General features: G+C 40.5%; 1 protein-coding gene and 1 non-coding gene across 5 annotated transcripts in view; one reads left to right on the top strand and one right to left on the bottom strand.

The window, feature by feature from the left end:
- Positions 1–2,013: 2,013 nt before the first annotated feature.
- ITGB1BP2 (integrin subunit beta 1 binding protein 2) overlaps positions 2,014–22,821 on the bottom strand; it is a 45,108-nt gene continuing 24,300 nt past the window's right edge. For 2 of the 4 annotated variants that reach the window (XR_016036951.1, XR_008687443.2), the window contains 2 exons: positions 8,065–8,180; positions 2,015–7,826 (listed from right to left, as the gene is read on the bottom strand). The gene's annotated coding sequence lies outside the window, so the exon portion shown is untranslated. Of the gene's footprint in view, positions 7,827–8,064; positions 8,181–22,821 lie in introns of all 4 variants that reach the window. The other 2 variants (XR_008687444.2, XR_016036952.1) reach the window with 2 other exon arrangements.
- On the top strand, positions 7,364–7,466 carry LOC129535311 (U6 spliceosomal RNA). The gene has a single exon (XR_008681585.1). It is a non-coding gene; the product is annotated as a U6 spliceosomal RNA (small nuclear RNA).

Here is a 22,821-nt window from a genome sequence, read left to right as displayed (position 1 = left end):
AATAATAATATTAATAGCAATAAATGAGAGGGCTAAATAAGGCAATAATAACAGAGTATTCATTATTATTGAATTGGGTGATAGGTACATAGGGACTTATTATACCATTCTCTCTCCTTTGTATGTGTTTGAAAATTTCCACAGTAAAAGGTTTAAAAAATTAGAGTTTGGAATGACCTCCAAGATATAGTGTTAAGACAAAAACAAGATCCAGACCGTGTGGATGGTATGCTATCATTTTGATAAGAAAAAAATGAAAAGAAAGACTGATTTTTTGCTTATATATCACAGAATATCTCTGAAAAGATACTCAAGACACTGATAACTTTAGGGACTTCCCTGTTGGTGAGTGGTTAAGATTCTGTCCTTCCAGTTTAGGGCATGTGGGTTTGATCCCTTGTTGAAGAACTGAGATCCTCACATGCTATGCAGTGTAGCAAAAGTAAAAAAGAAACTGGTAACTTTAGTTGTTTCCTAGAAGGAGAAACTGTCTGGCCTGGGGACAAGAGTGACAAGGTGATTTTTAAACTGTATATCCTCCTGAAACTTTTCAAAAAGTAAATAACAATTAAAATAAATATTTTTTTATAATATGGCTCTGATTTTCATATAATCATTAAGGATTCCTACAATAAAAGAGGTATAATTTAGCCAAGAATTTTAATAACCCTAAAACCAAAATTTGAAATAATTTTACAGAAACATTAGACGTGGGGGAAAATATGAAGGGAGAACAATAGGTACAAAATAATTATTGCTACAGACATAAAAAGTATAAGTTTAAGTGTTTTGAATACAGGAGTTATTACTCATTGACTAGAAATAAGAACTAAAATGGGAGGGGAAAAAGGAACAGGACAATTTGATCAGCCAAGCAACCAAACAAATCACTGCAGAAATAGACGACTTGAACAAGACTATAAACCAGATGACTGTTGGCTGGCTGGGACTTCTGGATATCCTTAGGGAAAAGACCATGTGATTAGAGGATTAGAACTTCCAGTCCCATCCCCTGACTTTCAAGGGAAAGGGGCTGGAAATCAATGCAATCACCAAGGGCCAATGATTCAATCAAACATGCATATCAAACATGTACCTCCATAAATATCCTAACCAAAGAAGTTTGGAAAGCTTCTACATTAGTGAACATGTGGAGGTACTAAGAGGGTGTCACACCCAGAGAAGTCATGGAAGCTCTACACTCCTTCCCCCATAACTTTACGTATCTCTTACATCTGGCTGTTTCTGAGTTTTATCCTTTTATAACAAACCAATAATCTAGTAAGTAAACTGTTTTACTAAGTTCTGTGGGCCATTCTAGCAAGTTACCAAACACAAAAAGGGGGTGCTGGGAACCTCCAATATGTAACTGCTCCGTCAGAAACACAAACGACAACCTGGACTTGCAACTGGCATCTGAAGTGGGGGCACACCTGTGGGACTGAACACTTAACATGTAGGATCTGATGCTATCTGTTGGTAGATAGTGTCAGAATTGAGTTAAATCATAGAACACCTAGTTGGTGTCCCCTGAGATCTGCAGAATTTATTGGTGTGGAAAAAACTCACACATTTGAAATACAGTAGTCTATGCTTACTCCTTGGAAGGAAAGTTATGACCAACCTTGATAGTATATTAAAAAGCAGAGACATTACTTTGCCAACAAAGGTCCGTCTAGTCAAGGCTATGGTTTTTCCCGTAATCATGTATGGATGTGAGAGTTGGACTGTGAAGAAAGCTGATCGCCGAAGAATCGATGCTTTTGAACTGTGGTGTTGGAGAAGACTCTTGAGAGTCCCTTGGACTGCAAGGAGATCCAACCAGTCCATTCTAAGGGAGATCAATCCTGGGTGTTCATTGGAAGGACTGATGCTAAAGCTGAAACTGCAATACTTTGGCCACCTCATGCGACGAGTTGACTCACTGGAAAAGACTCTGATGCTGGGAAAGGTTGGGGGCGGGAGGAGAAGGGGACGACAGAGAATGAGATGGCTGGATGGCATCACCGACTCTGTGGACATGAGTTTGAGTGAACTCCGGGAGTTGGTGATGGACAGGGAGGCCTGGCGTGCTGTGATTCATGGGGTCACGGAGAGTCGAACACGACTGAGCGACTGAACTGAACTGAACTGAACTGAAGTCTATGGGTAGAAGAAATGAGTATGTCCCCTTCATAAATTACCAGAAATGGCCCATAAATAAATAGAAAATCTGAGAAGACCTATATCTAGTAAGGATATTTAACCAGTAATTGAAGACTTCCCAACAAAGAAACACTCAGGATTACGATGGTTTCACTGGTGAATTCAACCAAACATTTAAAAAAGAAGCAACACCAATTCTTCTCAGACTTTTCCCAAAAAATTGAAAAGGAAATACTTCCTAATGCACTCTATGGCCTATTACCCTGAAACCAAAGCCAGACAAAGACACCACAAGAAAAGGAAACTACAGGCCAACATTCCTGATGTACATGGATGTAAAAATCCCCAACAAAATACTAGCATATTTATTTCAAAAGCACATTAAAGAGATCATATACAACAACCAAGTAAGATTAAGCCCTGGGATGCAGGGATGGTTCAGTATATGCACATCAGTCAATGTGCTACATGACATTAACATAATAAAGGATTAAAATCACATGATCATCTCAAATTTTATACACACATACACACACCAAGGGCTTTGCTGGTGGCTCAGCTGGTAAAGAATCCACCTGCAATGCGGGAGACCCGGGTTCAATCCTTGGGTTGGAAAGATCCCCTGGAAAAAGGAAAGGCTACCCACTCCAGTATTCTGGCCTAGAGAATTCTATGGACTGTATAGTCCATGGGATCACAAAAAGTAGGACACGACTAAGCGACTTTCACTTCACACACACATTGTAGGGGAAAAAGTGATCTAAAGATTCAGTGCAATCCTGATCAAAACTCCAATGTAATTTTTTGCAGAAATAGAAAAATCCATCCTAAAATTCATTTGGAATCTGAAGGGACCTTGAATAGTCAAAATGGTCTTGAAAAATAATAAAACAACCAAATTCAAAGATGGGCAAAGGGATATTTATTTCAAAGAATAAATGGCCAATAAATATACAAAAAGATGGCCAATAAACATACAAAAAGATGTACAACACAGTTCAGTTCAGTCGCTCAGTCGTGTCCGACTCTTTGAGACCCCATGAATTGCAGCACACCCGGCCTCCCTGTCCATCACCAACTCCCGGAGTTCACGCAAACTCATGTCCATCGAGTCAGTGATGCCATCCAGCCATCTCATTCTCTGTCGTCCCCTTCTCCTCCTGCCCCCAATCCCTCCCAGCAACAGAGTCGTTTTCAATGAGTCAACTCTTCGCATGAGGTGGCCAAAGTATTCGAGTTTCAGCTTTAGCATCAGTCCTTCCAATGAACACCCAGGACTGATCTCCTTTAGAATGGACTGGTTGGATAACCTTGCAGTCCAAGGGACTCTCATGAGTCTTCTCCAACACCACAGTTCAAAAGCATCAATTCTTTACCACTCAGCTTTCTTTATAGTCCAGTTCTCACATCCATACATGACTACTGGCAAAACCATAGCCTTGACAAGCAGACCTTTGTTGGCAAAGTAATATCTCTGCTTTTTAATATGCTGTCTAGGTTGGTCGTAACTTTTCTTCCCAGGAGCAAGGGTCTTTTAATTTCATGGCTGCAGTCACCATCTGCAGTGATTTTGGAGCCCAAAAAATGAAGTCTGTCACTGTTTCCCCATCTATTTCCCATGAAGTGATGGGACCAGATGCCATGATCTTAGTTTTCTGAATGTTGAGTTTTAAGCCAACTTTTTCACTCTCCTCTTTCACTTTCATCAAGAGGCTCTTTAGTTCTTCACTTTCTGCCATAAGGGTGGTGTCATCTGCCTATCTGAGGTTATTGATATTTCTCCCAGCAATCTTGATTCCAGCTTGTGCTTCATTTGCCCAGAATTTCTCATGATGTACTCTGCACATAAGTTAAATAATCAGGGTGACAATATACAGCCTTGACGTACTCCTTTCCCTATTTGGAACCAGTCTGTTGTTCCATGTCCAGTTCTAACTGTTGCTTCCTGACCTGCATACAGATTTTTCAAGAGGCAGGTCAGGTGGTCTGGTATTCCCATATCTTTAAGAATTTTCCACAGTTTCTTATGATCCACACAGTCAAAGGCTTTGGGATAGTCAATAAAGCAGAAGTAGATGTTTTTCTGGAACTCTCTTGCTTTTTTGATAATCCAACGGATGTTGGTAATTTGATCTCTTGTTCCTCTGACTTTTCTAAAACCAGCTTGAACATCTGGAGGTTGATGGTTCACGTTCTGTTGAAGCCTGGCTTGGAGAATTTTGAGCATTACTATACTAGTGTGTGAGCTGAGAACACGGAGAAGGCAATGGCACCCCACTCCAGTACTCTTGCCTGGAAAATCCCATGGATGGGGGAGCCTGGTAGGCTGCAGTCCATGGGGTCGCTAAGAGTCAGGCACAACTGAGCGACTTCACTTTCACGCATTGGAGAAGGAAATGGCAACCCACTCCAGTGTTCTTGCATGGAGAATCCCAGGGACAGGGGAGCCTGGTGGGCTGCTGTCTATGGGGTCACACAGAGTCAGACACGACTGAAGCGACTTAGCAGCAGCAGTAGCAGCAGGACAATTGTGCAGTAGTTTGAGCATTCTTTGGCATTGCCCTTCTTTGGGATTGGAATGAAAACTGACCTTTTCCAGTCTTGTGGCCACTGCTGAGTTTTCCAAATTTGCTAGCATACTGAGTGCAGCATATGCAGGTCAAGAAGCAACAGTTAGAGCTGGACATGGAACAACAGACTGGTTCCAAATATGGAAAGGAGCACGTCAAGGCTGTATATTGCCACCTGGCTTATTTATCTTATATACAGAGTCCCTCATGTGAAATTCCAGGCTGGATGAAGCACAAGCTGGAATCAAGATTGACAGGAGAAACATCAATAACCTCAGATAGGCAGATGACACTACCCTCATGGCAGAAAGCTAAGAAGAACTAAAGAGCCTCTGGATCAAAGTGAAAGAGGAGAGTGAAAATGTTGGCTTAAAACTCAACATTCGAAAAACTAAGATCATGGCACCTAGTCACATCATTTCATGGCAAATTGATGGGGAAACAATGGAAACAATGACAGACTTCATTTTGGGGGGCTCCAAAATCACTGCAGATGGTGACTGCAGTCATGAAATTAAAAGATGCTTGCTCTTTGGAAGAAAAGCTATGACCAACCTAGACAGTATATTAAAAACCAGAGACATTCATTTGCCAACAAAGGTCTGTTTTGTCAAAGCTATGCTTTTTCCAGTAGTCATGTATGGATGTGAGAGTTGGACTATAAAGAAAGCTGAATGCTGAAGAATGGATGCTTTTGAACTGTGGTGTTGGAGAAGACTCTTGAGAGTCCCTTGGACTGCAATGAGATCAAACCAGTCAATCCTAAAGGAAATCAGTCCTGAATATTCATTGGAAGGAATGATGTTGAAGTTGAAGCTCCAATACTTTGGCCACCTGATTCGAAGAACTGACAAATTTGAAAAGACCCTGATGCTGGGAAAGATTGTAGGTGGGAGGAGAAGGGGATGACAGAGGATGAGACGGTTGGATGGCATCATCGACTCAATGGACGTGAGTTTGAGTAAGCTCCGGGAGTTGGTGATCACAGGGAAGCCTGGTGTGCTGCAGTCCATGGGGTCGCAGAGCATCGGACATGACTGAGCGACTGAACTGAACTGAGAAATGACTCAAGTGTCCATCAACAGATGAATGAATAAATAAAATTTGGTATATACATGGAATGCAATATTATTCAGCCATAAAAAGGAATAACATTCTGATATATGTTACGATAAATATGAATCTTGAAAACATGCCAAATGAAATAAGACAGAAAAATTCAAATATTGTACAATTACACTCATATAAGTTACCTACAATAGGCAAATTCATAGAGACAGAAATTAAAATAGAGTTTACCAGATCTGTTGGAAGGGACAATGGAGAATTACCATTTAATAGGAACAGTTTCTCTTTAGGATGAGAAAGTTCTGGAAATAAACAGTGTTAAAGGTTATACAATATTGTGAATGTACTTAATGCCAATGAATTGTGCGCTTTAAAATGCTAAATTTTATGTTATATATATTTGCCATAAAAATGCAAAAAGCAAGGCTTCCCTGGTGGCTCAGCGGTAAAGAATCCACCTGTCAACATAGGAGACATGGTGTCGATCCCTGGTCCAGGAAGATCCCACATGCCATGGAGCAAACAACTGAGTTCGTGCACCACAACTACTGAGCCTGTGTTCTCAAGTCCAGGAGCCACAACTACTGGAGTCTGCATACCCTAGAGTCTGTGATCCACAACAAGAGAATACCATAACTAGAGAGTAGCCCCTGCTCATAGCAACTAGAGAAAGGCCTGCACAGCAATGAAGATCCAGCACAGCCAAAAATACATAAATAAAATGTTTTAAAAATGCAAAAAGATCCTTGGTGGTCCAGTGGTTGGAAATCTGCCTGTCAACGCAGGGGATCGGGTTCAATCCCTGGTCCAGGAGAATTCCACATGCTGCAGGGCAACTAAGTCCATGTCTCACAACTACTCAGCCCTCACTCTAGAGCCCATGAGCTGCAACTATTGATCCCTGCATGCCCTAGAGCCTGTGCTCTGTAACAAAAGAAGCTACTGCAATGAGAAGCCTGTGCATTGCAACAGAGAAATCCCACAAGCAGCAATGAAGACCCAGTGCAGCCAAAAAAAAAAAAAAAAAAAAAATTAATGGAAAAAGAAAATCAAAAGCCAAAGAAGAGATTCAGAAAGTACATTTCAACCCACATAACAAGAACCTGATTTACTTAGGATATAAAAAGCTTTTACAAAGCAATAAGAAAAGAGAAATAGAAAACTAGGCAAAGGACACGAGTAGTATACACACATGCATGCAGACAAAAAGGAAATATATGTGAATTTTAAGTATATTAGAAAGCTTAGGGAACTCTGGTGGCCCAGTGGTTAGGACTCCATGTTTCCATGCAGGGGACACAGGTTCAATTCCTGGTCAGGGAACTAAGATCCCACATGCTGAGCAGCGTGGCCAAAACATAAACAAACAAAAAGTTTAACCTTACTCATGATAAAAAGACTGTTAAGTATGATACCACTCTTTTCCTATAAAAATGGCAGTATCAGATAGTTTGATAATATATTATTTTGTCAAGGCTGTGGAGAAACACTCATATTTTGTTGTTGGATTGTAAATCAGTATATCTTTTGTAAGGCAACTTATCAAAAAATTTTTAAAGTGTGCTCACTTTGGCACACTTTACTACATTACTACAGCACATTACTACAATTGGAACGATACAGAGGTTAGCACAACCCCCGTGCAAGGATGATACACAAATTCATGAAGCGTTCCACATTTTTGAATACATGTATATGTATAACTGAATCATTTTGCTGTACGCCTGAAACTAAACTGCATTGTAAATCAACTATACTCCAATAAAAACCTTTTTAAGAAAGGAAAAAAATAAAGTTTATATGCTTTTTTATTTGTAAATAACAGAAAACTCAACTCCAATAGTCTTAAACAGTAACGCAAATTCCAGGGGACGAGTAGGCTTGGAAATTGGTTTGCTTCTGTGGATCAGTATCACCAAGGACCTAATTTCCTACCATCTGTCAGTTCAGTTGTCCCAAGTGTGAGCTCCACTGTAAATCTGATTCCGTTCTTGGTAGCAAAAGGGCTGCAGCACTTGAACTCTTCACATCAGCTACAACATACTGTGCAAAAGAAGAGACAAAGCTGGCTTTTATTCTCTCTCACAAGAGCAAAGGGAAAAAAAAAAAGGAAATCAACCTTCTTCCTCCCAATACATCAACAAATATCTTCTAACATTTCATTGACTTGGTATCACTGGACCATTCCTGAACTTTCCCTTTGACAGGACAGTGGTATGCATTGATTGGCAAAGGCCTGGCTGGCCTGAACCAATAACCAAAGCATGGGGGATGGACTTACTTTGATCGTGTTACAAGGTGGTGCACCCACTCTTGAAGCTGGGAGTGAGATCAGTTCCATTCCTTTCAAACTTTATGACTGCTGAACAATGGTGAAGACATGGCATGGATACTGGGCTGGAAATGACATCAATCACTATAATACATTGATACAACAATCATACATCTAGGAATTTTTCCTAAAATATACTAACCCATATAAATAAGTATGTTCAGATGTTTTCATCAGTAAATCAGACAGACAGATATTCAAATGCATGTGCACACACACACATTTATTATACTTGTATATACATGGTTTGCATACAAGATATCTGGAGGAATAAATAAGAAACTGACAGTGGGCATCTCTAGAAAGGGAACCGAGGGAACAGGGGTTATAACTTCAACTGTATATCCTTTTATATTGCTCGTGTTGTTTTTTGCCATGTGCATGTATTTTTAGTAAAAAAAAAAATTATTAGTTATAGGTTTTCAACCTGTCAGATTGTCAAAGATAAAAATATTTCTTACTAGTTTCTTTATTGGTCAAAATGGCCGAGCAGGAAGACTCTGAGCTCACCTCCTCTCACTGGCACCACCAAAATCACAACTATTTGATGAGAGCAACTATTGATGAGAAAGACCAGAATCTAGCAGAAAAGATCTCCTACAACTAAAGTCGTAAAGAAGGAACAACAATGAGATGAGTAGGAGGGCCAGAGTCACAGTATAGTCGAGACCCATACCCCAGAGTGGACAACCTATAGATGGGAGAATAATTACAATTGCAGAGGTTCTCCCCAAGAAGCGAGGGGTCTGAGCCCCACATCGGGCTCCCCAGTCCAAATGTCCAATATCAGGAAGATGATCCCCCAGAATGTTTGGCTTTGAAGGCCAGTGGGGCTTACTTTCAGGGGAGCCAGAGGGTTATGGGAAATAGAGACTCCAGTCTTAAAGGGCATACAAAATCTCACATGCTCCAAGACCCAGGGCTGAAGCAGTAATTTGAAAGAAGCTTAGGTCAGACCCACCTGTTGATCTTGGAGAACCTTCCAGAGAGGCAAGAAGCAACTGGACAAAGACATATGTCTCATCCTGGACACACAGACAGTGGGGTGGCAAGCACCATTTTGGAATCCTCCTTCTAGTTTATTAGCCTTGGGACGCTGCTCCACTCCTGCCCACCAGCCTGCAGGCACCCGTATTGGGATGCTTCAGGCCAAGCAACTAGCCAGGCAGGAACAGCCACACACACCAGCAGGCAGGCAGTCTTAAAACCCTCTGAACCCACAGCTCCCTCTGAACATGGCCCTGTCTGCAGAGGGCCCAGGACCCAGTCCTATACAACAGAGCACAGGCACTAGACCCAGGACCCCCAAAGCCCTGCAGCCAGAGACCCCCAGGACTCAGCTCTGTCCACCAGTGGGCAGGCACCAGCCTCAGGACACCCTGTGACCTGGACTCACCCACCCGTGAGCAAGCTCTAGCCTTGGAACCAGCCTCACCCACCAGTGGGCAGACACCTGCCCAAGGACCACTGTAGCACCACAACCTGCCATGGCAGGACCCAGCCCACCTACCAGCAGGCTGGCGCTAGCCCTGGAACCTACTGGGCTATGCCCTCACCCACCAGCAGGCCAACATCAGCTCTGAGACCTCTTGAGCCCCTCAGCCACCAGGATCCATCCTCATTCACCAGTGGGCTGACACAAGCTTGAGGACACCCCAGACCCTGCAGCCATGTCAAGAACTGGTCTCAACCACCAGTGGTCAGACATCAGCTCTGGGACCCCTCGGCCCTGCAGCCAGAGACCCCAGGACCTGGTTCTACCCACAAGTGGATTGGCACTAGCGCCAGGACCCAGCTTCACCCATTGGTGAGTGGGCACCACTGGTGAGATCTCCTGAACTCCAACCCCCACAACCAATGGATAGACACTGGCCCCAGAATCACCACAGCCCCACAGCCCCACAGCCTGCCTTCTCAGGACCTAGCCAAAACATCAGCAGGCAGAGAGCAGACCTGGGACACCCTGGACTCCTTAGCCAGCAGCCCTGGGATCCAGCCCCATACACCAGTGGGCTGAAACCAGCTTCGGGATGCATAGGGCCCTGAATCCAGGGATACCAAGACCTGGTTCTGCACACCAATGAGCTGGCATTGGCCTTGGGACCACCTAGGCCCTAGCCACACCTATCAGCAGGCCAATACTATCACTGAGATGCCTTGGACTCCTCAGCCAGCCACCTAGCCTTATTTACCAGTGGGCCAGTACCAGCAATGGAATACCCAGGAACCTGCAGCCAAACACATTAGGAACCAGCCCCATTCACCAGTCCCATTCAGAAGACTGACACTAGATCCAGGAAATCCATCCAGAAACTGATTCTGCTCACCAGTGAGCAAGCACTAGCCCAGGACCACCTCCCCGCCCCAACAACCTGGGTCCTTCAGCCAGGATCTTGTGACCTGACCCTGCTGACAAGCAGCTAGTAGCCTCTATACAAAGCAGGGTCTGAAAACCAACCAAACCAGGGGTGAGCCACACCTATGAGACCACCCACAGTAGTCAACCCACCATAACAGAAGGAACCACTTCTAGAGCATATAGCTCTGGTGACAACAGGGAAGTGTGCTGCTGGGACACAAAGATATCTTCTACAAAAGGCTACTTCTCAAAAAAAAAAAAAAGGCTACTTCTCCAAGGTTGAGAAACAGAATCAACCTACCAGATACATAGAAATAAAAACAGCAAATTAGGCAGAATGAGGTGACAGAGGAACATGTTCCAAATGAAGGAACAAGATAAAACTCCAGAAGAAGAACTAGGTGAAGTGAAGATAGACAAGCTATCAATAAAGAGGTCAAAGTAATGATTATAAACATGATCAAAAAAAAAAAAAACATGATCAAAGAACTCAGGACAAGAAGAGATGAATAGACTGAGAAGTTTTAAGTTTTTAACAAAGACTTAGAATATATAAAGAACAACCAAACAGATGAAAAATACAATAAGTGAAATGAAAACTACACTAAAAGGAATTAAAAGTACACTAAATGATACAGAGGAATGGATCAGCAAGCTGGCATACAGAGTAGTGGAAATCACCAAAGTAAAACAGAAAAAAGAATAAAAAGAAAAGAGGACAGTTTAAGAGACCTCTGAAACAACATCAAGTATACTAACATTCACATTACAGGGGTCCCAGGAGGAAAAGAGAGAGAAACAGACAGAGAACTTATTTGAAGACATAATAATTTAAAACTTCCCTATCCTGGATATCCAGATATCCAGGTCCAGGAAGCACAGAGTCCTAAACAGGATCAATTCAAGGAGGACCATACCAAGACACACTGTAATTAAAAGGACAAAAATTAAAGATAAAAAGAATATAAAAAGCAGCAAGGGAAAAGCAACACATACCATACAAGCTATCAGCTAACTCCAGCAGAGACTTTTCAGGGGAGGAGGAAGTGGCACAATACATATAAAGTGAAGTAAAGGAAAACAATAAATAAAGTGAAGTAAAGGAAAAACCTACAATCAAGAATGCTCTACCCAGCAAGGCTTTCATTCAGATTTGATGGAGAAATCAAAAGTATTACAGACAGGCAAAAAAATGAGTTCAGCACCACCAAGCCAGCTTTATAAGAAATTTTAAAGGGAAGTGAAAAAGAAAAGGCCACAGCTATACGACATGACTGAGCGATTTCACTTTCACTTTTCACTTTCACACGTTGGAGAAGGAAATGGCAACCCACTCCAGTGTTCTTGCCTGGAGAACCCCAGAGACGGCGGAGCCTGGTCGGCTGCCGTCTGTGGGGTCGCACAGAGTCGGACACGACTGAAGTGACTTAGCAGCAGCAGCATACACATGAAAATTACTAAAGGAAAAAGCTTACTGATAAAGGTGAATATACAGTAAAGGTAGTAAATCATCCACGTACAAAGCTAGCAGGAATGTTTTAAAATAAAAGCACTAAAAATCATCTATATATTCAATAAGTCGTTAAAGGCTACACAAGATGAAAAGATGTAAAATATGATGTAAAAAACAGTAATCATGGGGTGAGGGAAGTAAAAATGCAGGGCTGTTAAAATGCCTTTGAAATTAAGAGATTAGCAGCTTAATCATATATATGCGTATATACATTGATTTTACACACACACACACACACACCCCTGATGATAACCACAAACTAAAAATCTATAATTGAAACACATACACAAAAAGAAAGGAATCCAAACTATCACTAAAGACAGTCATCAAATTACAAGAGAACAGAACAAAAGAATAAGAGACGATCAAAAAAATTACAAAAATGATCCCCAAGTAATTAACCAAATGGCAATAGGTATGTATCCATCAATAATGGGTAATGCACTAAATGGAAATGCACTAAATGCTCCAATTAAAAGACATGGAGTGAATGAACGGATACAAAGACAAGACCCAAATATACGCTGCCTACAAGAGACACACTTCAGATCCAAAGACACACACAGATTGAAAGTGAGGGTATGGAAAAAGGTATTCATGCAAACAGAAATCAAAAGAAAGCTGGGGTAGCAATACTTATATCATACAAAATAGACTTTATTTTATAGGTTATTAAAAAATTTATTGGAATTTAGTTGCTTTACAATGTTGTTAGTTTCTGCTATAGAGCACAGTGAATCAGCTATACGTATAATACATCCCCTTTGTCACCAGAGTACTGAGTAGAGTCCTCTGTGCTATATAGTAGGTTCTCACTACTTATCTATTTTATACATAGTAGTATATATATCAGAGAAGGCAATGGCAAGCCACTCCAGTACTCTTGCCTAGAAAATCCCATGGATGGAGGAGCCTGGTAGGCTGCAGTCCGTGGGGTCGCTAACGGTCGGATACGACTGAGCGACTTCACTTTCACTTTTCACTTTCACACATTGGAGAAGGAAATGGCAACCCACTCCAGTGTTCTTGCCTGGAGAATCCCAGGGACGAGGGAGCCTGGTGGGCTTTCGTCTATGGGGTCGCTCAGAGTCGGACATGACTGAAGCGACTTAGCAGCAGCAGCAGCAGCAGTATATATATATCAAAACAAAGACTGTAACAAGAACAAAGAAGGGTATTACATAATGATTAAGGGATCAATCCAAGAAGAAGATATAATATGGATTTCCCTGACAGTCCAATGGTTAAGACTCTGTGCTTCCACTGTATGGGGCACAGGTTTGATCCTTGGTCAGGGAACTAAGATCTTGCAAGCTGTGGCAAAGCTTCCTCACAAAAAGAAGGTATAACAATAGTAAATATATATGCACCCAACATAAGAGCACCTAAATACATACAGAAAATATTAACAGACATAAAGGGAGAAACTGACAGCAACACAATCATACTACGTGATTTTAACACCCCATTTCCATCAGTGGACAGATAATCTAGATGAAAAATAAGCAAGGAAACTCTGGTCTTATATAAAACATTAGTCCAAATGGACTTAATAGATAAATATAGTACATTCCATCCAATAATAGTGGAATATACACTCTCTTCTAGTGCACATGGAATGCTCGCCAGAAGAGATCAAATGCTAGGCCATAAAACTAAGTTTCAGTACATTTAAGAAAACTAGTATCATCTGCAGTCCATGGGGTCGCGAAGAGTTGGACACAACTGAGAGACTTCACTTTCACTTTTCACTTTCATGCATTGGAGAAGGAAATGGCAACTCACTCCAGTGTTCTTGCCTAGAGAATCCCAGGGACAGGGGAGCCTGGTGGGCTGCCGTCTATGGGGTCGCACAGAGTTGGACACGACTGAAGCGACTTAGCAGCAGCAGCAGCAGTATTATATCAAGTATCATATCTTTTCCAGCCACAATACTATGAGACTAGAAATCAACTACAAGAAAATAAAACTCAAAAAAAAAAAACAACCCCACGAATACATGGAAACTAAACAAACCAAAGGATCAGTGAAGAAATCAAGGAGAAAATTTTAAAAATACCTGGAGACAAAAGAAAACGAAAACACAATGATCCAAAATCTATGGGACACAGCAAAAGCAGTTCTAAGAGGGAAGTTTATAGTGATACAAGGGACTTCTCTGGTGGTCCAGTGGATAAGACTCCTTGATCCCAATGCAGGGAGCCCCAGTTTGATCCCTGGTCAGGGAACTAGGGCCCATATGCTACAACTAAAGATTCTGTATGTTGAAACTGAAGATCCCACATGCTGCAACCAAGGCCTAGTGTAGCCAAATAAATAAATAAATACAGTGATACAACCTCACCTCAAGAAACAAACAAAAAAAAAATCAAATAAACAAATCTTATACCTAAAGGAACTAGAAAAAGAAGAACAAAAGATAAAGTTAGTAGAAGGAAAGAAATCAGAGAGAAATAAATGAAATAGTGACTAAAAAACAAGGGAAAATATCAATGAAACTAAAAGTTAATTCTTTGAAAAGATAAATAAAATTGATAAACATGTAGCCAGATTCATCAAGGGGAAAAAAAAAAGAAACCAGGGGTTCCCTGGTGACTCAGTGGTAAAGAATCCATATGCCAATGCAGGAGACTCAGGTTCAATCACTGATCTGGGAAGATCCCACATGTCACAGAGCAATTAAGCCCATGTGACACAACTATTGAGCCTGTGCTCTGGAGCCTGTGAGCCACAACCACTGAAGCCCATGAGCCCTAGAGCCTGTACTTCACAACAAGAGAAGCTACCACAATAAGAAGCCTGTGCACCTCAACTAGAGAGTAGCCCCCTCTTGCTACAACTAGAGAAAAGCCTGTGCAGCAGTGAAGACCCAGCACAGCCAAAAATAAATAAACAATTTTTTTAAAAATCCAAAAGGGTCCTAATCAATAAAATCAGAAATGAAAAAGAAAGTACAACTGGTACCATAGAAATTAAAGGGATCATAAGAGACTACTACAAACAACTATATGCCAATAAAATGGACAACATAGACGAAATGGACGAATTCCTAGAAATGCACACTCTCCCAAGACTGAACCAAGAAGAAACAGAAAATATGAACAGATTAATTTCCAGTAATGAAACTGAATCAGCGATAATAATAAAAAATCTCCCAACAAACAAAAGACCAAGACCAGATGGCTTCACAGGGGAATTCTACCAAATAAATATTTAAAGATGAGTTAACACCTATCTTTCTCAAGCTATTTCAAAAATTTGCAGTGGAAGGAACACTTTGGAACTCAATCTATGAGACCAACATCACCTTGATACCAAAACCAGACAAGGATATCACAAAAAAAGAAAATTATAGGCCAATTATCATTGATGAACTTAGATGCAAATATCCTCAACAAAATATTAGCTAACCAAATTCAACAATACATTAGAGGATCATACACCATGATCAAGTGGGATTTATCCCAGGTATATGAGAACGGCTCAATAGCTACAAATCAATCAATGTCATACACCACATTAACAAACTGAAGAATGAAAATCTTATCATCTCAATAGATGCAGAAAAAGCTTTTGACAAAATTCAGCATTCATCTATGATTTAAAAACTCTCCACAAAAGTGGTACAGAAAAAAAGGGAATTCCCTGGCAGTCCAGAGGTAAGGACTCTGTGCTTTTACTGCCAAGGGCCCAGTTTCAATACTTGGTGGGGGAATTAAGATCCTACAAGCCAAGCAGCATAGCCAAAGAGTAAAAAACAAAGTGGGTAAAAAGGGAACATGTGTGCATGTGTGCTCAGTCACTCAGTCATGTCTGGCTCTTTACAACCCCATGGACTGTAGCCCACCAGGCTCCTCTCTCCATGGAATTTTCCAGACATGAATACTGGAGTGGTTTGCCATTTCCTATTCCAGTGGATCTTCCTGACCAAGGGATCAAACCTGCGTCTCTCGCATTGGCAGGCAGATTCTTTACCACTGTGCCACCTGTGAACCCCATAGAGGGAACATACCTCAACATAATAAAGGCCATACATGATGAGCCCACACCTAACATCATACTCAGTGGTTAAATGCAGAAAGCATTTCCTCTAAAATCAGGAACAAGACAAGGATGCCCACTCTTTCCACTTTTATTCAGCATAAGAGTGGAAGTCTTATCCATGGCAATTGGACAAGAAGAAATAAAAGGCATCCAAATCGGAAGGGAAAGAAAGCTGTCATTTTTTGCAGACTACCTGATACTACACATCGAAATTCTAAAGACACCACCAAAAAAACAGTAGAGCTCATCATTTGGTAAAGTGCAGGATACAAAATTAATATACAGAAATCTATTGCATTTCTATACACTAACAATAAACTACCAGAAAGAGAAATTAAGGAAACAATTTCATTTATAATCACACCAAAAGGCATAAAATACTTAGGAATAAATCTAACTATGGAAATAAAAGACTGGTACTCAGCAAACTATAAGATACTGATGAAAGAAATTAAAGATGACACAAACAGGTAGAAAGATATACTGTGTTAATGGATTGGAAGACTTAGTAGCTAAAATACTACCCAATGTGATGTACAGATTCAATGCAATCCCTACAAAATACCCATAGTATTTTTCACAGAACTAGAACATATAATTTTAAAATTTGCATGGAAACACAGAAGATCCCAAATATCCAAAACAATTTTGAGAAAGAACAGAACTCAAGAATGATGCTCTCTGACTTCAGACTATACTACAAGGCTATAATAATCAAAGCAGTATGGTACTGGCACAAAAACAGACACATAAATCAATGGAACAGAATAAATAAAACCACACACCTAGGTCAATTAATCACAATGGAAAAAAGACAGTCTCTTCAATAAATGGTACCAGGAAAGTTGGACAGCTACATGTAAAAACTGAAATTAGAACATTATATAATACCATATACAAAAATAAACTTTAAAACTCCTAAAACAGAGCACAGGCAGAACTCTCTTTGACATAAATCACAGCAATATTTCTTTGGATCTGTCAATTAAGGCAAAGGACACAAAAGCAAAAATAAGCAAATGGGACCTCGTTAAACATAAAAGCTTTTGCCCAATAAAGAAATGATCAAGAAAATGGAAAGGCAGAAAAGGAATGGGAAAAAAAGTATTTGCAAATTATATGACTGATTAGGGGTTAATATCCAAAATATATAAATACTACATACAGCTCAATATTAAAAAAAAAAACCTCATTTAAAAATGGGTGGAAGATCTAAATAAATATTATTCCAAAGAAGACACACAGATGATCAACAGATGCTCAACACTGCTAGTCATCAGAGAAATGCAAATCAAAATCACAATGAGATATCACCTCACACCTGTCAGAATGGCTATCATCAAAGAGACAAAAAATAACAAGTGTTGGTAAGGATATGGAGAAAAGGGAACCCTAGTACACTGCTGGTAGGAATGTAAATTGGTGCAGCCACAGTGGAAAACAGTATGGAGATTCTACAAAAAAACTGAAAATAGAATTACCATATGATCCAGCAATTCCACACTTGGGCATATACCAAAGAAAATGAAAACACTAATTTGAAAACAGATGTATCCCAAAGTTCATCAGTTCAGTTCAGTTGGTCAGTGTGTCCGACTCTTTGCAACTCCATAGACTGCAGCATGCCAGGCCTCCCTGTCCATCACCAACTCCTGGAGTTTACTCAAACTCATGTCCATTGAGTCAGTGATGCCACACAGTGATGCCACATCTTCTGTTGTCCCCTTCTCCTCCTGCCTTCAATCTTTTCCAGCATCAGGGTCTTTTCCAATGAGTCAGCTCTTCGCATCCGGTGGCCAAAGTATTGGAGTTTCAGCTTCAGCATCAATCCTTCCAAAGAATATTCAGGACTGATTTCCCTTAGGATTGACTGGTTGGATCTCCTTGCAGTCCAAGGGACTCTCATGAGTCTTCTCCAACACCACAGTTCAAAAGCATCAATTCTTCAGCACTCAACTTTCTTTATAGCCCAATTCTCATATCCATACGTGACTACTGGAAAAACCATCGCCTTGACAAGTGGCTACTTTGCCTTTGTTGGCAAAGTAATGTCTCTGCTTTTTAATATGCTGTCTAGGTTGGTCGTAACTTTTCTTCCCAGGAGCAAGGGTCTTTTAATTTCATGGCTGCAGTCACCATCTGCAGTGACTTTGGAGCCAAAAAAAATAAAGTTTGTCACTGTTTCCACTGTTTCCCCATCTATTTGTCATGAAGTGATGGGACCAGATGCCATGATCTTAGTTTTCTGAATGTTGAGTTTTAAGCCAACTTTTTCACTCTCCTCTATCACTTTCATCAAGAGGCTCTTCAGTTCTTCACTTTCTGCCATAAGGGTGGTGTCATCTGCCTATCTGAGGTTACTGATATTTCTCCCAGCAATCCTGATTACAGCTTGTGCTTCATCCAGCCCAGCATTTCTCATAATGTACTCTGCATACAACTTAAATAAGCAGGGTGACAATATACAGCCTTGACATACTCCTTTCTGTATCTGGAACCAGTCTGTTGTTCCATGTCCAGTTCTAGCTGTTGCTTCCTGACCTGCATACAGATTTCTCAAGAGGCAGGTCAAGTGGCCCAGTATTCCCATCTAGAAGAATTTTCCACAGTTTATTGTGATCCACACAGTCAAAGGCTTTGGCATAGTCCATAAAGTAGAAGTAGATGTTCTTCTGGAACTCTTGCTTTTTCAATGATCCAACAGATGTTGGCAATTTGATCTCTGGTTCCTCTGCCTTTTCTAAATCCAGCTTGAACATCTGGAAGTTCACAGTTCACATACTGTTGAAGTCTGGCTTAGAGAATTTTGAGCATTACTTTACTAGCGTGTGAGATGAATGCAATTGTGTGGCAGTCTGAGCATTCTTTGGCATTGCCCTTCTTTGGGACTAGAATGAAAACTGACCTTTTCCAGTCCTGTGGCCAATGCTGAGTTTTCCAAATTTGCTGGCATATTGAGTGCAACACTTTCACACCATCATCTTTTAGGATTTGAAATAGCTCAACTGGCATTCCATCACCTCCACTAGCTTTGTTCATAGCAATGCTTCCTAAGGCCCACTTGATTTCGCATTCCAGGATGTCTGGCTCTAGGTGAGTGACCATACCATCATGGTTATCTGGGTCATGAAGATCTTTTTTGCATAGTTCTTCTGTGCATTCTTGCCAACTCTTACTAATATCTTCTGCTTCTGTTAGGTCCATACCATTTCTGTCCTTTATTGTGCCTATCTTTGCATGAAATGTTCCCTTGGTATCTCTAATTTTCTTGAAGAGATCTCTAGTCTTTCCCATTCTATTGTTTTCCTCTATTTCTTTGCATTGATCACTGAGGAAGGATTTCTTATCTCTCCTTGCTATTCTTTGGAACTCTGCATTCAAATGGGTATATCTTTCCTTCTCTCCTTTGCCTTTTGCTTCTCTTCTTTTCACAGCTATTTGTAAGGCCTCCTCAGGCAACCATTTTGCCTTTTTTGTATTTCTTTTTCTTAGGGATGGTCTTGATCCCTGTCCCCTGTACAATGTCATGAAACCCCGACCACAGTTCTTCAGGCACTCTATCAGATCTAATCCCTTGAATCTATTTCTCACTCCCACTGTATAATCGTAAAGGATTTGATTTAGGTCATACCTGAATGGTCTAGTGGTTTTCCCTACTTTCTTCAATTTAAGTCTGAATTTGACAATAAGGAGTTCATGATGTTCATAGCAGCATTATTTCCAATTGCCATGATATAGAAGCAAAGTAGTATGTCAAGGCTGTATATTGTCACCCTGCTTATTTAACTTATATGCAGAGTACATCATGAGGAACGCTGGGCTGGAAGAAGCACAAGCTGGAATCAAGATTGCTGGGAGAAATATCAGTAACCTCAGTTGTGCAGATGACACCACCCTTATGGCAGAAAGTGAAGAGGAACTAAAAAGCCTCTTGATGAAAGTGAAAGAGGAGAGTGAAAAGGTTGACTTGAAGCTCAACATTCAGAAAACTAAGATCATGGCATCTGGTCCTATCATTTCATGGGAAATAGATGGGGAAACAGTGTCAGACTTTATTTTTTGGGCTCCAAAATCACTGCAGATGGGGATTGCAGCCATGAAGTTAAAAGACGCTTACTCCTTGGAAAGAAAGTTATGACCAACCTAGATAGCATATTAAAAAGCAGAGATATTACTTTGCCAACAAAGGTCTGTGTAGTCAAGGCTATGATTTTTCCAGTGGTCATGTATGGATGTGAGAGTTAGACTGTGAAGAAAGCTGATCGCCGAAGAACTGATGCTTTTGAACTGTGGTGCTGGAGAAGACTCTTGAGAGTCCCTTGGACTGCAAGCAGATCCAACCAGTCCATTCTAAAGATCAGTCCTGGGTGTTCATTGGAAGGACTGATGTTAAAGCTGAAACTCGAATACTTTGGTCACCTCATGCAAAGAGTTGACTCACTGGAAAAGACTCTGATGCTGGGAGGGATTGGGGGCAGGAGGAGAAGGGGACGACAGAGAATGAGATGGCTGGATGGCATCACCGACTCGATGGACATGAGTTTGAGTGAACTCCGGGTGTTGGTGATGGACAGGGAACCCTGGCGTGCTGTGATTCATGGGGTCTCAGAGAGTCGGATACGACTGAGCAACTGAACTGAACTGAAGTGTACATTAATGAATGAATAAAGAAGATGTGTTAAAGAATGAAATTTTGCTATTTACAACAACATGGATGGACCTGGCAGGTATTATGCTTAGTGAAATAAGACAGAGAAAATAATTTATGTTGCCACTTATTAGTGAAGTCTAAAATATAAAATTATGTATAAAATAAATAAGCTACGTGGACTTCCATGGTGGTCCAGTGGTTAAGAATCCACCTGCTAGTGTAGGGTACATAAGTTAGATCCGTGGTCTAGGAAGATACCACATGCAGCGGGGCAACTAAGCCTGTGTGCCACAACTATTGAAGCCTTCATGCCCTAGAGCCTGTGCTCCACAACAAGAGAAGTTACTGCAATGAGAAGCCTGCACACCAGAACTAGAGAGTAGCCTCAGCTCGCTGCAACCAGAGAAAGCCCATGCACAGCAATTAAGACCCAGTGCAACCAAAAATAAATAAATAAGCTACAAGGATATACTATACAACACAGGGAATATAGCCAATATTTTATAATAATTTAATTTTTTCAAGTTCTGCTTATTTATTTATTTGGCTCTGCGAGGCCTTAGTTGTAGCACACAGAATCTCCATTCTTCGTTGTAGCAAGCAGGATCTTTAGTTGCAGCATGCAAACCCTCAGTTGTGGCATGTGGGATCTAGTTCCTCGACCAGGGATCAAACCCAGAAGTATGAGTTTTTAGCCACTGGACCAGCAGGGAAATCCCTATAATTTTAAATGCTATATAATCTATACAAATTTTGAATCATTATGTTAATATACCTGAAACTAATATAATATTATAAATCAACTATACCTCAATTTGTAAATTGTTAATAGTTAGCAAGGGTGATGAGAATCAGACTCTTATATATACAGCTGATGGATTTATAAATTAATATATCCTCTTTGGGAGACAATCTGGCAAAATCTATTAAAATTAATAATGCACAGAATATTTCACCTAGCACCTACACATCTAGAATTTTATTCTATTGATATACATATAGGCAAAGGTGCATGAATAAACATATGTACTGCAGTAGTGTTTGTAGCAAGGTGAAAACCATTTATATATCCATCAACAGAGGATTTGTTATCTACATTATGATATATCCACAAAATGAAAGTTAATTTTTTTAATTGGAGGAAAGTTGCTTTATAATGTTGTGTTGGTTTCTGCCATACAACAACATGAGTCAGCCATAATTATACATATAATCCCCTCCCTCTTGAGCCTTCTTCCCCTCCCCCATCCCATCCTTTTAGGTTATCACAGAGGAAGTTAATTTTAAGAAAGAATTCTACACAGCAATGAAAAGGACAAATTATTATTATTGTTGTTATTGGCAGTGCTGCATGGCTTGCAGGGATCTTAGTTCCCTGATCAGGAATCGAACCCAGGCCTCTGGTAGTGAAAGCCTGGAATTTTAACCACTGGACAATTAGGGAATTCCCAAGAACAAATTATTGATACATTGAAAATAGATGGAGCTCACAGACAATGCTGAAAGAAGTCAGATTCAAAAGAGTTCATACTCTGTATGATTCCATGTATATGAAATTCAAATATAGGCAAAACTAATCTATGACTGTAGAAGTCAGAAAGCGGTTAATCTTGGGACTGGATAATGACTGAGAGGTCACGAGGAGCTAGCCTCTGTAGTGCTGGAAATGTTCTGTTTTGAGCTGGGGGTTGTTTCATAGATGTATTCATACACAAAAATATATACTTCAGATTTGAACTTTTTACTGTATGTAAGTTATACCTCAGTGGAAAAACTGAGGTGAATTATATACTGATAGGAATGAATTTCAAGATATATTATAACTGTGTGTGGAGATACATGTATATCTCTGTCCATATATACATATATGATACATTGGCAGTAAAGCAGAGGAAACAATGAATAACTACAACCCTAGTGGGTAATTGCTGCAGCAGACTCTTGCTCTGAAGTCATCTGATCCCTGGTGGCCAACAACGTAAGTTTTAAAAGCCCTATGCTTACAGGTGTTGTCTAATTGGAGTTCAGGCCAAGAATAGAGAAAACAGTAGAACAGTAATATTTGAAGGGAAATAGCTGAGAACTGATTTTTTTTTAATGCCAACCTTAAAACTCAGGAATCCCAAACAGGAAAAAGAA

The sequence above is a fragment of the Moschus berezovskii genome, chromosome X (assembly GCF_049115385.1).
Source record: "Moschus berezovskii isolate FMDL1 chromosome X, NW_MosBer_1.0, whole genome shotgun sequence".
Classification (NCBI taxonomy): Eukaryota; Metazoa; Chordata; class Mammalia; order Artiodactyla; family Moschidae; genus Moschus; species Moschus berezovskii.
This window is presented reverse-complemented; position numbering and strand designations above follow the sequence as displayed.